The following is a 17,227-nucleotide window of genomic DNA, read 5'->3' as shown; positions in this document are numbered from 1 at the left end:
AACAATAACCAGAAAAATATGCAAAATACAAACCTTCCCATTGCTTAAACTGCATCTTCATTTTTATTTCATTTTTAATCTCAAATTCCATCTTCGTGTTTTTCTAATTGCATTCCAAGTCCATAATCACTACGTACATAAAATTTACAAACAAATATATCTATAAAATACATTGATCTAAAACATAAAAGGATCTATAACATATACAAACCATCTTCGTATTAAATTGCAATTTTGTTATGCCCTTTGCTAATTGTTGTTTGGAGTTATCTATTATTTCCCTATTTCACTTGCCTGTAATAACATAGATAAGCCAACTCTCAAGTATTTTATTCAAATGTTTACACAAGTAACAAACCACAATCTTGATATCATCTAGCGTTGAATGAACCATATGATATTAAAGCCTCAATATTGGTGTTTTTTTGTGAGTTTTCTAACAACAAGAGGTTTTTTTTTGGTTTTATATATTTTTCCCAGCCACCATTTCGTAAAGAACATGATCATAGGACATGAGTTCCTCTTACAAATTTCAATATATGTGTTCATAGTATTTTATCATGCTAGCTAGCATATATATCAACAAAATTCAAGTTTGCGGAACATAAGTACATGTTAAGAAGGTAATATGAGAAAGTAGGATCAAAATAATATCTGGAATGCTTTATGAGTTGATATTAACATACCTTTGATAGAGTGGAAACAAAAGTGCATTAGATTAGTGCAATCAGGTTAAGAAGATATCTGCAAATTGCAATCATGAATCTTTCAAAGTTATTTTCAATGCAGTAAGCAACCAATTTAACAAAAGATGGATGAAAAGTGATCTGGCAATACATTGAACAAAAGCATAATGTAATAGAAGCTACTTGATTTTTTTTAGTTCATGCCACACAATAAACATTTTTGCCATCGATCCATCCCAAGCGGTTTATCGTCCTCAATTTGATGCCCCTGTTCAATCTCTTCTACAATTCCAGTACCAAAATGTTAGGCGATACTACCCCATTCAAGTACCAAATGTTAGTCTAAATATGTTCACCAACTTTGTCGTTTTTCCCGATTAACTTTCACCAAATCAACCCAAAGCCAAACCCCACTCTATCAATCTCAAACCTAAAGCCAAACACCACCCTTTCACTTTCAACCACAATACAAAAGCCTCGATGAGTTGGAGGACGAAATTGTATGGGAAACTCAACTCCACCCCCACCATGCCGCAAGGGAAAACAACTGGTGCAAGAGACTACAAAGCATAAGACGATACCATGGAGTCACTAATAAGAGCTAGTGTTGAAAAAAGCTTGGCTTGACATTTCGGAGGATTCAACGCGGGGAAATGCACAGCCGGGAGATCATTTTTAGCTTGGCAATCTTGAGAGGTTTCGCACGAAGTTGGATAAAGATGAAGAGTACCGTACCAAACACCAATTTAATTCAAAGTTTTGAGAAATATCGTGAGTCGTTTAAAAAATCAACCCTTTTGTACAACAACCTAAAAACCTAAAGGAAAAGCAGTCAAGGAGATGAAGAAATTCTTCAAGAGGCTTTGCATTTTTTTTCGTGAGGATACAGTAAATACATTCAAGTTTATCGAACCTTGTAAATTGTTAATTCTTAGTCCAATGTGGAGAAAATACGAGTAAGACATTATACTATGAGGATGACAATAAAAAAGAACACAAACGGGCTCCGGTAGATACACAACTTCTTCTGATGCTCGTGTCGGACTAGATTTAAATGAGGAGGACGAACTCGAGCTAGAAGAAATTGTCTGACTGATGGGTAGGGACAAAGCAAAACGGAAGGGGAAGGGGACTTCTTCCAATGCATCAGATTTCAGCATGGACGCATACGAAATGCGAAAAATGACAGCGACATGTGATCAATACAATCTGAATTTCGCTCAACGTTTGACATTCGACAAAGAAAGAGAAAAAGAAATCGAAAAAAGAAGGAGCGCACAGAAATACAAGAAATGGAGGATATGAAGTTCTTGATGGAAAACATCGATCATCTTTCGGGATCGGCCCTCTAGTTAGTTTTGAAGAAGAAGAAGATTATGTTAAAATATTTCCAATAGATCTTTTTTTTTGATCTAGGTTGTATTTTCTTAAATCTTGGTTGTTTTCTTGGTTTTTTATGTAATTTTTATATTAAGTAATGAAGTATTTTTATTTTAATTAATTTGTGTTTATTAATCATTTTTAAGGAGTTATATTTATTTTTTGAAATATAAATCTTAAAAATCAATTATTTTATTAAATAAAAATAAAAGTAAAAAGTAGTAAAATGTGACCATTTTTTGTTTTTTGGTGAGTGAAAAAGAGTGTGAGAAAACACTCAAAAAATAAAAGATGAAAGATGACCATACCATATAGCCTAAGTATACTTACAAATTTTGAATAAATATTCAAATATTAGACAGCAATACTTATTGTTTTTAAATTTTAGTATTTGTTTTATTTAGTAGTAAAAATTTAATATGATAATAATAAGGTAGATAGCTTCTTACTTTGAATTCGGTCATTACATATATTTTTCTTTTATAAAGAGTCCAATAGTTGCTTGATTTCAAATTATTTGGGATAACAAGCAATAAACAGATGAATGGTGATTCTTATATAATAAGATAATCGTTATCGTTAATAAATAATAATTTAATATCAACTTTATTTTCCCAATATATAATAATCTGAAATCTTGATTTTTCGGTTAACCGTCCGTGGCAAAAACGTGAACCATAACCAAACCGAAAAACCGAAGATTTTAGCGGTTCTGTAAACCAAACTGAAAAAATACAAAAAATTCGGAACACTTTTTTCGGTTTTTAGGTCCGGTTTTGTATATTTTGAACACCCTTACCGATATTGTAGTCAAGAATTTTAGTGTCTTTAGACATATCGAGAAAAATATGACGCCACAACTTATATTTAGAACTATCAACTATAAGTTTTAAGCTAAATTGTGAATAAACATTGGTGAGGAGTAAACGAGTTGGTGAGAAGATGGGACTGAAGTAGAGGACATATGGAACAAGAAATTATAGAAAAATAAATGTAACAGAGAATAGAAACAAGAGCGTAAGATGCTTACCACCGGCATAATGATTGTAGGATTCAACAACACCAATCCTAGTCGTCGATCTTGAGGAAACATGCAGATAAAGAGTTGTGATCTTCCAGAAAAAAAAATATATCGATCTTTAAGTGGGAATTAATCAATGAAGCGTCCAATGATATATGATGAAGAAGAATGTATGCGGCGCTATAGAGTATAGACGACAGTTGGATACCATGTTGGTTTGTAGAATAATTCCCATTAAGGTTTGTATTGCATTCATAACTATAAAAAAATACTAAGCTTTACATGTAGTCCTTATACTATGTATAAAATGAAAAGTAAACTAAGCTATACAATATGCTTTAACAATATGTGTCCATTTACATGATTTGTTATTTTGATTGCCTAATAATGGTAAGCTGAGCCCTAAGGTGAAGAACACCATTAATAAAATAAACACTTTCCTCCTCAATAAAAGAAGCCCAAGGTATCCCAAACAAATTCCTATACCCAACTGCTTTTCCACGTGTAAAATTATAACTCCCTTTATACTTAATAATATACTCTTCATCGGGCTTTGACCGGGCCCCAAACTCATATTCCACCTCAAACGGGCCCAACCCTTTTTCCTGGGTCCCAAAAAAAAGCCCAAAACATCGACACAAATTCTGTTGATCCATGTTACAATGAACCGACAAAAAAAACCCTTGCCCCCCTAAATGAAACGCCTGTGAGTAAATCCTTCCGGAAGGAAACAAACCCACACACTCCTCACGTTTTAAATCCAAGTACATAATGCATTGCTAACGTGGCAGTTCAAACCCAACCACCTTCATGGGTCTGTACTTGTAGGCCCGTGGGGGATTAGGGTTCTTGTGAAAGGGATTGAGATTCTGCTTTGGAAAAGAGGGATTCCAGTACGACTTTTTGTGCGAATTTAGGGTCAAATTCCTTGCATGTCATGATTTTTCTTAGCTTTCTGCATGTCATGTAAGGAAACCGGATACATTTTGCGAGATGTGTTGTTAAAATTTCGCGTCGTTCTTCCATCTTAGGGTAGTGAATCCGGGCCCATTTAAGGACAAAATCGTAAATTCCATCCTCGGATGCAACCTGGAGGTCGTCGCTTGATAAAACCGCCTCCACCCCAGCAAGGGATAAATTGAGAATCTCGTCTTGAAACCTGGAGGGTAAAATTGTCATTTTACATAACGGTGTCAAGGTCATGAAAATGAAGGAAGATTAGGTTTTACTTGGTTATGTCTTTGTAGCGAACAGTTAAGAACTCTTTTGCAGTATTTGTTAATGGCTGCACTGCTTCAACCATTGAAACAGTGGAAGGAAGATCGAGATAAAGTAATGCTGATTCATGTGTCATAGGCAGATTTCTTAACAGATTGCTGCAGTGTCTCATGCATGAAACAACTTCAAATTTGTCAGCAGCCATTAGAACATCAAGAAGAGCAGGAGCAGAAGTTGATGTCAAAGTATTGCTGTATATAAAGTTCAGGAGTTCCATAAAGGGAGCTTCCTCTGTTGTTAATAAAAAATTTAATGTTTAATAAATTAACTAACAAAATATGACGCTATAAATGGTAAATATTTTACATACTTGAGGCATTGATTCCGAGGTTTACATGGGGCTTCCTCTGTTCTGAATCTTTCATCCCATTTGAAAAGAGCTGCATGAAGATATGATGTGAGGAACATGAATATGCATGGTTGAGTAAAAAAGTAGAGAAAATAGATGCTTGTGAGCATTGAAGTTTCACCTTGTAGAAAAATGGACTCTTTGCAACTAAAATTGGGGAGCTGATATGTATGGTTTTAACTCTTGCAACTGATAAATATTAAATAGTCAATGTTGAAGAATGAATCAGTGTCATCTGATAAAATAAAAGTATCAATAGTGATAATAATCTGTTCATACCTAATGGTGTATGTGATTCTTCAATCATTGATTCCTGCTCTTCATCTTGGATTTCATTGTCCATACCATCATCAAGAATATGATCCAGCTGATTCGGAACTTGTTCATCTGAATATCAGAAAGCAATGTCTAACGCTTAGAACATGAAGAATATAATATTACTTGCAAACACAAAAAATCCCAATCCCTGGTCAATTTATCGTAAGAATATTATGTGTAAAAATGTGTCACACCCCCAAACCAGACGGCGGAAACATCTGGGGGTGGAGGACTTCAATTGTAGTATCACAACACATGCATCATAGTAATCAAAGTACAAACAACCATTGTATTTAGAAAGTATAAGTATTTACATGTGTTCAATCATTGTATATTGAACCAAAATAGTTATACAGAAGAAGATATGACTCAACATAGCTCCATCTTCTCAAAAAGCTCGGGGAATACCTGCGTATTATTTCCCTGAGAATACAAGTAATTTGAAAAGAGAGTATCAACATAAAGTTGAGTGAGTGCATAAGTGTTTATGTTTGAAAGAGTATCTATGTATCTTGTATATGAAAACTGACCCAGAAAATCCTATATTTTCTGTTGTATATGAAAAGTAGTTTTATTCCCATAAAACCGTTCTCTTTGTATCAATGTTTTGTATTTGTATTCCTATATGAAAACTTGTAACTGAGAGTGTGTCTGGCTCCGCCAGCTGTTATTGAAAACTGTATTGAACCATTGTAGTTTGTATTCTGTAAATTAGTACTTTGAAGGTGTACTTTCGTTTACTTGTTTATACACTAACGTATTGTTAATATCTTTTTAATGAGTTCTTATAACCATACTATGACAGATGGCCTGAAACAAATGCTTTGTGGGCGTTTAAACTGTTGATAACAATTGCCACTCATTGGCGTGTATGCCGGACTGTAGCTAGCAGCCTGAGTGCGGGTTGTCAATCCCGATATAGATCTACACACAACTTGTTTCGATCCCCGAGGCTGGAGATTCTGGTTATAATGTCAGGACTTTACCTTGGTTATCTAAAATGCATTAAACAACCTGAATTGAATGTCTCATAAAAAGCATATAAACGTTACATGTGTATTAGTTATGAAAACCCAATCATTCTGAAATAAATGATTGATAGTATGTTCTTGTAAAACAGTGTATTCTAGTATGCTTGTTTCATGAATTATTGTTCTAAGTATCATAAATTATACCTATTATAATTTATATGTACTTTCTGAATCTGTATTTAACTGTATTTAGCATGTAATCCCTTGCTCAACGTGTTACAAAGGTATTTGAATTGATGAAATAACTTTTATATTTATATACATACAGAATTGTATATATAAGTAAAATTTAAATGACACTCGGACAAATAACCGGAACTTATAAGCCCACATCCAAACAAGGAAAAGGACCCAGAATGAGTTATCAGTCCTAAGCCTTTTAAATCTTATTTATATACATATATATATATATATATATATATATATATATATATATATATATATATATACAAATATGAATTTTGGGGAAAAATATAAGATTATAAACGAGTTTGATGTTTTGAGTATTTTTGGATAATTTAATGTTGTTTTATCATGATTTTATAACACAAAGTTCTTGTGTTATGCTTGTATCCCCCCTTAAAACAGTAGAAATTATGAAAATACGGGGGTATGTACTCGTTTGATAGGTGGTGAATCGGACGGAGTTTCGTTTCACGAAAAGGAGTTTGTTTGTCGAGAAACCGGCTTAAATTGGGCAGAGTTTCGATAGGAGAGAGGTTACTTCTCGGGAATCTCGAGGCTTTGTGGCTTGCTTAGGGTCCGAGACTTGATACCAGGGCTTTAGGGGTTGTATATGAGCTTATGGGAGTGGAAAATATGAAAGAGAGTGAAATTTAGGGTGAAAAAGGTAAAATAGTTCAGAACCCTCGCATGCCTTATATAGGCCGAAGCCTCGGATCCGAGGCTATGCGAGGCTGCCACGCATCGGACAGGTGGCGAAGGGTTGGGCTACTTCGGACCGCAGGCTCGCAGACGTGGGAGGCTCGGATTGGACCGGACTTCGGTCCATTAGAAGAAGGACACGTGCGAAGGGGCATCCGAGGGGCGTGCGAGGGTGAGGTCCGGTGTGTCTCATGCGAGGCTGTCCGAGGATGACTGGCCGCGGAGTTGGTCGGATCAGAAGGTGCCACGCAAGGCCTCGGTCCAATCAGCAGCTGCCACGTGCGAGGGTGACGTGGCATGCGAAATTGCCCGGTTTTTCCTATTTTTCTTTATTTTTGTGCCAAAACTTGCGAAAATCATAACTTTCGCATACGAGCTCCTTTTTTGGCGTTCTTTATATGCACGCATAGGTAAAATCATGCTCAACGACTTTCGTTTAGACTTTGTTGGCAAATTTTCACTTTATTTTTAATATTATTATTTTAAACAGACCAGAATGGGAATCCGTTAAAAATTCATAACTTCTTCATCCGAAGTCCGTTTTTGTCTGTCTTTTTACCGTTGTACTACTACCGACGAGACCTTCAATTCTCGTTTAGGTTGTGTCGGCTAAAAGTCGCTCGATCTTTATTTCGAGTTTTTAGTTGTACACTGCTATACTGAAAGTTAGAAAAATCATAACTTCCTCATACGAAGTCATATTTTTCCGATATTTTTATGAAAGTTCTCGGTTTAACATAAACTATAACTTTCATTTAGATTTCTAAGGCTAAAAAGCCTTCTATTGAAAATTCAGTTTTTACACTGAACAGTGTTTTGTTGGTTTTGTCGCGAATTTTCGATTGGTCATAACTTCTTCGTTATAACTCGGATTTTTGTGTTCTTTATGTTTTTGGAAACCTTGTTACAATCTCTATCACTTCGTTCATCGCAATCGATATTGTCAAATAATTTATTTTTGAGGGTCAATTATGTAAATATGCACATTATGCTAAAATTTCTCTTTATTATTATAAAAAGAACTACACATTGACCTATGCTATTACATAGGTTTGAAATAACGATTTGTTACATTATCCCCTGTTAGAGAGAATTTCGTCCCGAAATTAACATTTCCGATAGACTAGGGAAAAAGATGTGGATACTTCTGTTTCATTTGATCCTCCCGCTCCCAAGTGAATTCAGGTCCCCGTTTTGCATTCCAGCGAACCATCACTATCGGGATACGACTTTGTTTGGTTTTCTTAACTTCCCTGTCTAGGATCTCTACGGGTTCTTCCACAAAGTTGAGGCTCTCGTTTAACTCGATATCCTCGAGTGGGATCACAAGAGTCTCATCAGATAGACACTTTTTCAAGTTCGAAACGTGGAAGGTAGGATGAATGTTATTTAGTTCTTGGGGTAGTCGGAGTTTGTAAGCTACATGACCAATTCTAGCAAGAATTTCAAAGGGTCCTATGTACCTTGGACTCAATTTGTCACGCTTTCCAAAGCGTATCATGCCCTTCCAGGGTGAGACTTTTAACAAGACGCGGTCACCAACCTGAATCTCCAAGGGTTTTCTTCGTTTGTCAGCGTAGCTTTTCTGTTTATCTCTGGAAGCTTTAAGTCGCTCCCGAATTTATATGATTTTCTCGGTGGTTTCTCGAATGATTTCCGGACCAGTGAGAGCATTGTCAGGAGTTTGACCTCTAGCTAACTGGATGTCACCCACTTCAGCCCATCACAGAGGGGATCTGCACTTGCGGCCATAGAGGGCTTCGAATGGAGCAGCCTTTATGCTAGTGTGATAACTATTGTTATAAGAGAATTCAACAAGGGGTAAGTGAATATCCCATGCTTTTCCAAAGTCTATCACACAAGCTCGCAACATGTCTTCTAGTGTTTGAATCGTCCTCTCACTTTGTCCGTCGGTTTGTGGATGGTAGGCTGTACTCATGTCCAGCCTGGTTCCCAAAGAGTTTTGTAAAGACTGCCAGAAACGAGAAGTGAATATACTATCTCGGTCCGAAATAATAGATATTGGTACACCATGCAGTCTAACAATATCCCTGAGGTAAGTTTTGGTTAGTTTCTCCATCTTGTCGGTTTCTTTTATGGGCAAGAAGTGTCCGGATTTGGTTAATCTGTCGACGATTACCCAAATAGTATCATAACCACCTGAAGTCTTGGGTAATTTGGTTATGAAATCCATTGTAATCCGCTCCCACTTCCATTCAGGGATTTCAGGTTGTTGTAACAAACCTGAAGGTTTCTAGTACTCTACCTTGACTTTGGCACAAGTAAGGCACTTGACCACAAAGGTAGCGATTTCGGCCTTCATGTTAGGCCACCAGTATAGTCTCTTAAGGTCCAGATACATCTTGTCTGAACCTGGATGAATGGAGTATCGGGTTTTGTGTGCTTTATTCATAACCACGTCTCTATAACCACCGAACTTTGGTGTCCAGATCCGGTTCATGAAATAATAGACTCCATCATCCCTGACTTCGAAGTTCTTATCCATTCCTATCAGAGTTTCACCTGCCACGTTTTTGGGTTTCAAGGCTTCAAGTTGAGCTCCTTTGATTTGTGTGGACAGATGTGAATGGATTGTCATGGTCAACGACTTTACTCGGCGACCCGAGTATTCTTTTCTGCTAAGGGCATCAGCTACTACGTTTGCTTTACCAGGGTGATAAAGAACTTTACATTCGTAGTCGTTCAGTAGCTCTACCCATCGTCGTTGTCTCATGTTCAGCTCTTTCTGATTGAAGATATGCTGGAGACTTTTATGGTCCGTGAATATTGTGCATTTCGTGCCATATAGGTAATGTCTCCAAATCTTCAGAGCAAACACCACCGCTCCTAGCTCAAGGTCGTGTGTTGTATAGTTGACTTCATGCGTCTTAAGTTGTCTGGAGGCGTAGGAAATAACCTTTCCTCTTTGCATAAGTACACACCCAAGCCCTTGATTTGAAGCATCACAATACACTACAAAGTCTTCTGTCGCTTCGGGTAGGGACAAGATCGGTGCACTGCACAAGGCTTGTTTGAGCGTTTGGAATGCGGTTTCTTGCTTTTCTCCCCAGTTATAGGTTACACCCTTTTGCGTCAGGGTGGTAAGAGGCTTAGCTATTCAGGAGAAATTTTGGATGAATCTGCGATAGTAGCCAACAAGACCTAAGAATTGTCGGATTTCTGTAGGTGTTGTGGGTGATGGCCAGTTTTCAATTGCTGTGATTTTGGAAGGGTCCACGTGTATTCCTTCTGAACTGACCACGTGACCTAGGAATTCAACCTTCCTAATCCAAAACTCGCACTTTGAAAACTTCGCATAAAGTTTTTTGGTCTAAGGGTTTGTAATATTTGACGAAGATGTTGGCCATGTTCTTCTTTGCTTCTTGAATAGATAAGGATGTCATCGATGAAGACTATGACGAATTTGTCCTGGAATGGACGACACACTCTGTTTATTAGATCCATGAACACAGCAGGTGCATTTGTCAATCCGAATGGCATCACTATAAACTCGTAATGACCATAATGAGTTCTAAACGCGGTCTTAGGAACGTCTTCCTCCAAAATCCGTAATTGGTGATACCCGAATCTTAAGTCTATTTTCGAGAAGTAGTTCGCACCTTGAAGTTGGTCGAACAGATCGTCAATGCGACGTAAAGGGTATCGGTTCTTGATGGTAAGTTTATTCAGCTCGCGGTAGTCTATGCACATGCGGAATGATCCATCCTTCTTCTTTACGAACAACACCGGTGCTCCCCAAGGTGAGAAGCTTGGCCTTATGAAACCTTTGTTAAGGAGTTCGTTAAGCTAGCTGGACAATTCTTACATTTCAGAAGGTGCAAGACGATAGGGGGATTTGGCTACGGGGGTAGCTCCAGGGATTAAGTCGATTCAGAATTTGACTTATCGTTCGGGAGGTACTCCTGGAAGATCATCGGGAAAAATATCGGGAAAGTTGTAGAACTCTGGAATGCTTGCGATATCTTTCACTTCTTGCTTTTTGTCTACCACGTGAGCTAAGAAAGCACAGTACTCCTTGCGAAGGTATTTATGTGCTTTGATGTAAGAAATGATCTGAAGGTTCGTTCCGGGTTTGTCACCATAGACAATAAGATTTTCATTAGTTGGCAAGTTCAAACGAATAGCTCTTTCGTAACATAGGATGTCGGCATGGTTGGGGCACAACCAATCCATACCTATTATGATGTCAAAACTTTTGATAGAGACCGGCATAAGGTCTATTGGAAAAGACAAGTCATTTAAGGTAAGGATACATCCTATGTATATATCATTGGTGGATTCGGATTTCCCGTTAGCCATTTCTACTGTAAAAGTTTCGTTTAGTGGTTGGGAGTTTTGATTTAGTAGGTGTTTATAATTATGGCTCTATATCTGTACCACTCGATTCGCTGTCCTCAGAGGATTCTTCATCCGAGTCTGAGATCCAGCCTGCATTGTGTGGATTGTAGGGGTCTCCTGGTAGATTGTGTTCAGCCATAGGTTCTGTATTAGAAGTAAAGTTAGTAAAATACTCTCTATAGTATTTTAATCTTTGTATTCTGTTCTATAGTTCTTCTGAATATGTAGGGTAAGTTTTAGACATGTCACAACACCACTATCACTCCCAAACACATGTTAGTCCTATCTCAAATCAATATAGTTGATCAGGCTATATTAATTCCAGATATGATTACATAACTGCCCAGGTTTGACTATAGTGTTCAACATCCAAATACTTTTAAGTTCTTATGATTATGATGTTGTACTTGTAAGTATGAGTGTGTTCTTATGACTGTGATACTATAATTGTTGGTATGAGTGTTAGTATACTTCTTATAAAAATACTTAAATCTTTAAAAAGTATACTTGTAGTCAGAGCTCCGTGCCCCGCTGTATTTATAGTTTGTATATCTTTTATGGATTGATATACTGAGTTCACTATAAACATTGCTCTGATACCAATCTGTTACACCCCCAAACCAGACGGCGGAAACATCTCGGGGTGGAGGACTTCAATTGTAGTATCACAACACATGCATCATAGTAATCAAAGTACAAACAACCATTGTATTTAGAAAGTATAAGTATTTAAATGTGTTCAATCATTGTATATTGAACCAAAATAGTTATACAAAAGAAGATATGACTCAACATAGCTCCATCTTCTCAAAAAGCTCGGGGAGTACCTGTGTATTATTTCCCTGAGAATACAAGTAATTTGAAAAGAGAGTATCAACATAAAGTTAAGTGAGTGCATAAGTGTTTATGTTTGAAAGAGTATCTCTGTATCTTGTATATGTAAACTGTCCCAGAAAATCCTATATTTTCTGTTGTATATGAAAAGTGGTTTTATTCCCATAAAACCGTTCTCTTTGTATCAATGTTTTGTATTTGTATTCCTTTATGAAAACTTGTAACTAAGAGTGTACCTGGCTCCGCCAGCTATTATTGAAAACTGTATTGAACCATTGTAGTTTGTATTCTGTAAACTGGTACTTTGAAGGTGTACTTTCGTTTACTTGTTTATACACTAACGTATTGTTAATATCTTTTTAATGAGTTTTATAACCATACTATGACGGATGGCCTGAAACAAACGCTTTGTGGGCGTTTAAACTATTGATAACAATTGCCACTCATTGGCATGTATGCCGGACTGTAGCTAGCAGCCTGAGTGCGGGTTGTCAATCCCGATATAGATCTACACACAACTTGTTTCGATCCCCGAGGCTGGAGATTCTGGTTATAATGTCAGGACTTTACCTTGGTTGTCTAAAATGAATTAAACAACCTGAATTGAATGTCTCACAAAAAGCATATAAACGTTACACGTGTATTAGTTATGAAAACCCAATCATTCTGAAATAAATGATTGATAGTATGTTCTTGAATTAGTATTCCGAACATGTATTTGACAAGTGTAAAACCCTTGATCTGTTCTGTATCAAAACCTTTGTTTCTTGTAAAACAGTGTATTCTAGTATGCTTGTTTCATGAATTATTGTTCTAAGTATCATAAATTATACCTATTATAATTTATATATATACTTTCTGAATCTGTATTTAACTGTATTTAGCATGTAATCCCTTGCTCAACGTGTTACAAAGGTATTTGAATTGATGAAATAACTTTTATATTTATATACATACAGAATTGTATATACAAGTAAAATTCAAACGACACTCGGACAAATAACCGGAACTTATAAACCCACATCCAAACAAGGAAAAGGACCCAGAATGAGTTATCAGTCCCAAGCCTTTTAAATCTTATTTATATACATATATATATATATACATACATATATATATATATATATATATATATATATATATATATATATATATATAGAAATATGAATTTTGGGGAAAAATATAAGATTATAAAAGAGTTTGATATTTTGAGTATTTTTGGATAATTTAATGTTGTTTTTATCATGATTTAAATCATGATTTTATAACTCAAAGTTCTTGTGTTATGCTTGTATTCCCCCTTAAAACAGTAGAAATTATGAAAATACGGGGGTATGTACTCACTTGATAGGTGGTGAATCGGACGGAGTTTCGTTTTACGAAAAGGAGTTTGTTTGTCGAGAAACCGGCTCAAATTGGGCAGAGTTTCGACAGGAGAGAGGTTACTTCTCGGGAATCTCGGGGCTTCGAGGCTTGCTTAGGGTCCGAGACTTGATACCGGGGCTTTAGGGGCTGTATATGAGCTTATGGGAGTGGGAAATATGAAAGAGAGTGAAATTTAGGGTGAAAAAGGTAAAATAGTTCGGAACCCTTGCATGCCTTATATAGGCCGAAGCCTCGGATCCGAGGCTGTGCGAGGCTGCCACGCATCGGACAGGTGGCGAAGGGTTGGGCTAATTCGGACCGCAGGCTCGCAGACGTGGGAGGCTCGGATTGGACCGCACTTCGTTCCAATAGAAGAAGGAAACGTGCGAAGGGGCATCCGAGGGGCGTGCGAGGGTGAGGTCCGGTGTGTCTCATGTGAGGCTGTCCGAGGATGACTGGACTGCGGAGTTGGTCGAATTAGAAGGTGCCACGCAAGGCCTCGGTCTAATCAGCAGCTGCCACGTGCGAGGGTGACATGGCATGCGAAATTGCCCCGTTTTTCCTATTTTTCTTTATTTTTGTGCCAAAACTACGAAAATCTTAACTTTCGCATACAAGCTCCGTTTTTGGCGTTCTTTATATGCATGCGTAGGTAAAATCATACTCTACGACTTTCGTTTAGACTTCGTCGGCAAATTTTGACTTTATTTTTAATATTATTATTTTAAACAGACCGGAATGGGAATCCGTTAAAAATTCATAACTTCTTCATCCGACGTCCATTTTTGTCTGTCTTTTTACTGTTGTACTACTACCGACGAAACCTTCAATTCTAGTTTAGGTTGTATCGGCTAAAAATCGCTCGATCTTTATTTCGAGTTTTTAGCTGTACACTGCTATACTGAAACTTAGAAAAATCATAACTTCCTCATACGAAGTCAGATTTTTCCGATCTTTTTATGAAAGTTCTCGGTTTAACATAAACAATAACTTTCATTTAGATTGCTAAGGCTAAAAAGCCTTTTATTGAAAATTCAATTTTTACACTGAACAGTGTTTTGTCGGTTTTGTCGCGGATTTTCGATTGGTTATAACTTCTTCGTTATAACTCGGATTTTTGTGTTCTTTATGTTTTTGGAAACCTTGTTACAATCCCTATCATTTGGTTCACCCCAATCGAGATTGTCAAATAATTTATTTTTGAGGGTCAATTATGTAAATATGCACATTATGCTAAAATTTTTCTTTATTATTATAAACAGAACTACACATTGACCTATACTATTACATAGGTTTGAAATAACGATTTGTTACAAAATGCTTGTCAGGCTCATGTTCTTATGGAAATCTCCCCACATTCAGAGCAGTTTAAAAAAATGCATGATCACATGCATAACATATTCATCGATTATTGGTAAATTACGAAAAGATCATGGAACAATTGACCGTTTTCTCTTATAATATCTTCTCTATGGCGTTTAGGATTTCGAACCCAAGTGGCCAGGTTCATACAACCCTCTCCATCTGGTCGAAACCCTAGCGGCTCGGAAACGATCTCGATACAAAGAAGACGATCGGAGAAATTGCTATCGTTGAACGCAAAACCAAAGTCGTCGTCGCTGCGACCGACTTCAGACGAATAGCTAGATTCCATGACCGCCGTTCTATGATCGAAAAGGTCCAAGCTGGAATCTCTCATCATACGTGAAAAGAATTTGAGTGATTTCAGAACCCTAATTAATTCCTTATCACCGGAAGAGGATGAATGAAAAGAATTCGATCTTTTTTTTCTTTAAATTCGAAACAATAGATAAATTGGGTACATAAAATCTTTGCATGTAACTGATTCAAGTCGGCCTATGAAGATTAATGACACTTTTCAAATAACATGATATAGTTCAATACATATCGATGGAAGGCAAACGGGCAATAAGCTGCGCCGCTAGCCCTTTCTGGATCGCAAAACTAATCATTTTGAAAACAACATCTGTGGATCTAGGAGATATGACATTAGAATGCATGACCGGTTGGACTCTTTCGAGGATCTCCACCGCCTCTGGTGCGAGAAAACCAAATGTGTCAAATGCAAAAGGTACAAACACATGTTGATTTTCTATACATGCATTCTCGTGCTTTGCCACTTTAGACGCAACGGCTTTCAAAACGGCATGCCTTGCTGTGAAACCCCCGCTCCTCAAACCGACAAGAGGAGAGACCCCAGTAAGATCCACACACGTGTGCTTCCCTCCTACCCATCCAAAGACCAAAATGTCAGCCGGTCTAAGTGTGGATCTTCCATCCTGCGGGTCCGTCAAAAAGTTCACTGGCGCTTCTTTCTTCGCAGAATTACCAGCACGCCGACAAACATCAAAGATAACATCCCAAACCACATCATGTCTGTACTTGAAACCAGGGAGCTCTCTACAATGAACCGCATGTTCCCCAAAGGTATCCAAACATGCCTTGCGGCAAATTGGGAATATCTCATCAATTGCGAATAGAGGAATCATGAGGCAGTAATGAAGAATAGTTTGGTACTCCACAGGAGACATATACTGGCCAAGGCCATCAATAGGGATAGTTAGCAAAAAATCCTAAGCATGAGGTGTCCGAAGACACTCAAAAAACTGCTTTCTGTCTAACAGTCATATCGAAGTCGACTTCTATATCTTTGACGATTTTGCTAAAAAGGGCACACGCCAATGCTTTTTGGGATTTAGGGGGGGTGTCCTTATTAGTGAAACCGCTACAGTCGAATCCCGGAATCATATCGTGAAGACGAGTTATAGCACATAGGTAATCAGAGTCTATACCACATATGCCACTGTCACGTAAGATGTGGTCTTGTAATGCCCAATATTGGGCCCTCGAGGCTACAAATGCGTAGGAGGAAACCTCATATGCCGAGTACAAACCCAAACAACCGAAACGAATAGGTAAGGAAGCCAGACGCCATTGAATGTCTCCAAAGAAGGGCCCTCCACATACCACCATATCCTCGATAGACCTGCGCAATCCTTTGTCAAAGAACAAAGCCGTCTCTTCTATGTGCACCGGATGGCAAGTCCTTAAACCAAAGAAAAGTTTTGCAATGCCCATACCTGATCAAAGCAAAAGGAACTCACTCTATGGGTCACATAGTTGTGGAAGAAGACCCATCAAATCAACAGCATTGACCGCTCTCTTCATGGCCAGCCCGCTAATAAACCCTGCGTCTTTGCTAACAGCCCCCAAGGAGCTTCACCCCTAAAGAAGGTCTCCCTATATCCGTTGGGAATAAATCGGCACAAAGCTTCTTACCATCACAGGTGGGCCAAAAAATCTCTATTTTCTTGATGTTCAACTCAAGACCCAAGCCTGGACCATTCAACCGAATAATGTTCAACACTCTAGCTGTCACACCCCGATCCTTGTCGGAATCAATCGAGGCGTGATATGTTGTTCAAAGTCTCATGACAACTATGTTATAATATGATTAGATTCAATTAAGTACTAAGTATACAAACAAGATCCACAACATACAAATACAAATCCAAATATGAACAACATTTATTACATCAAATTTAAATAGTCTTGTGGATTTCTAAGGCACAACCTATTTTTCATCAACTTCATTCTTCAAATCTGCATCATGGGTAAAAACAGGTCAAATACGAGAGTTGGTGAGTAATCTAATTTTAGTAGAGAAAATTGTGAAGTTGAAACCTTTATAATTGGAAAT

The 17,227-nt window shown here is 37.5% G+C and overlaps 1 pseudogene; it reads right to left on the bottom strand.

The window, feature by feature from the left end:
* Positions 1 to 3,455: 3,455 nt before the first annotated feature.
* On the bottom strand, positions 3,456 to 15,205 carry LOC145104537 (BTB/POZ domain-containing protein POB1-like; annotated as a pseudogene).
* Positions 15,206 to 17,227: the final 2,022 nt, after the last annotated feature.

The sequence above is a fragment of the Lactuca virosa genome, chromosome 4, assembly GCF_052849685.1.
Source record: "Lactuca virosa cultivar CGN04683 chromosome 4, Lactuca_virosa_CGN04683_v6, whole genome shotgun sequence".
In the NCBI taxonomy this organism is placed as follows: domain Eukaryota; kingdom Viridiplantae; phylum Streptophyta; class Magnoliopsida; order Asterales; family Asteraceae; genus Lactuca; species Lactuca virosa.
This window is presented reverse-complemented; position numbering and strand designations above follow the sequence as displayed.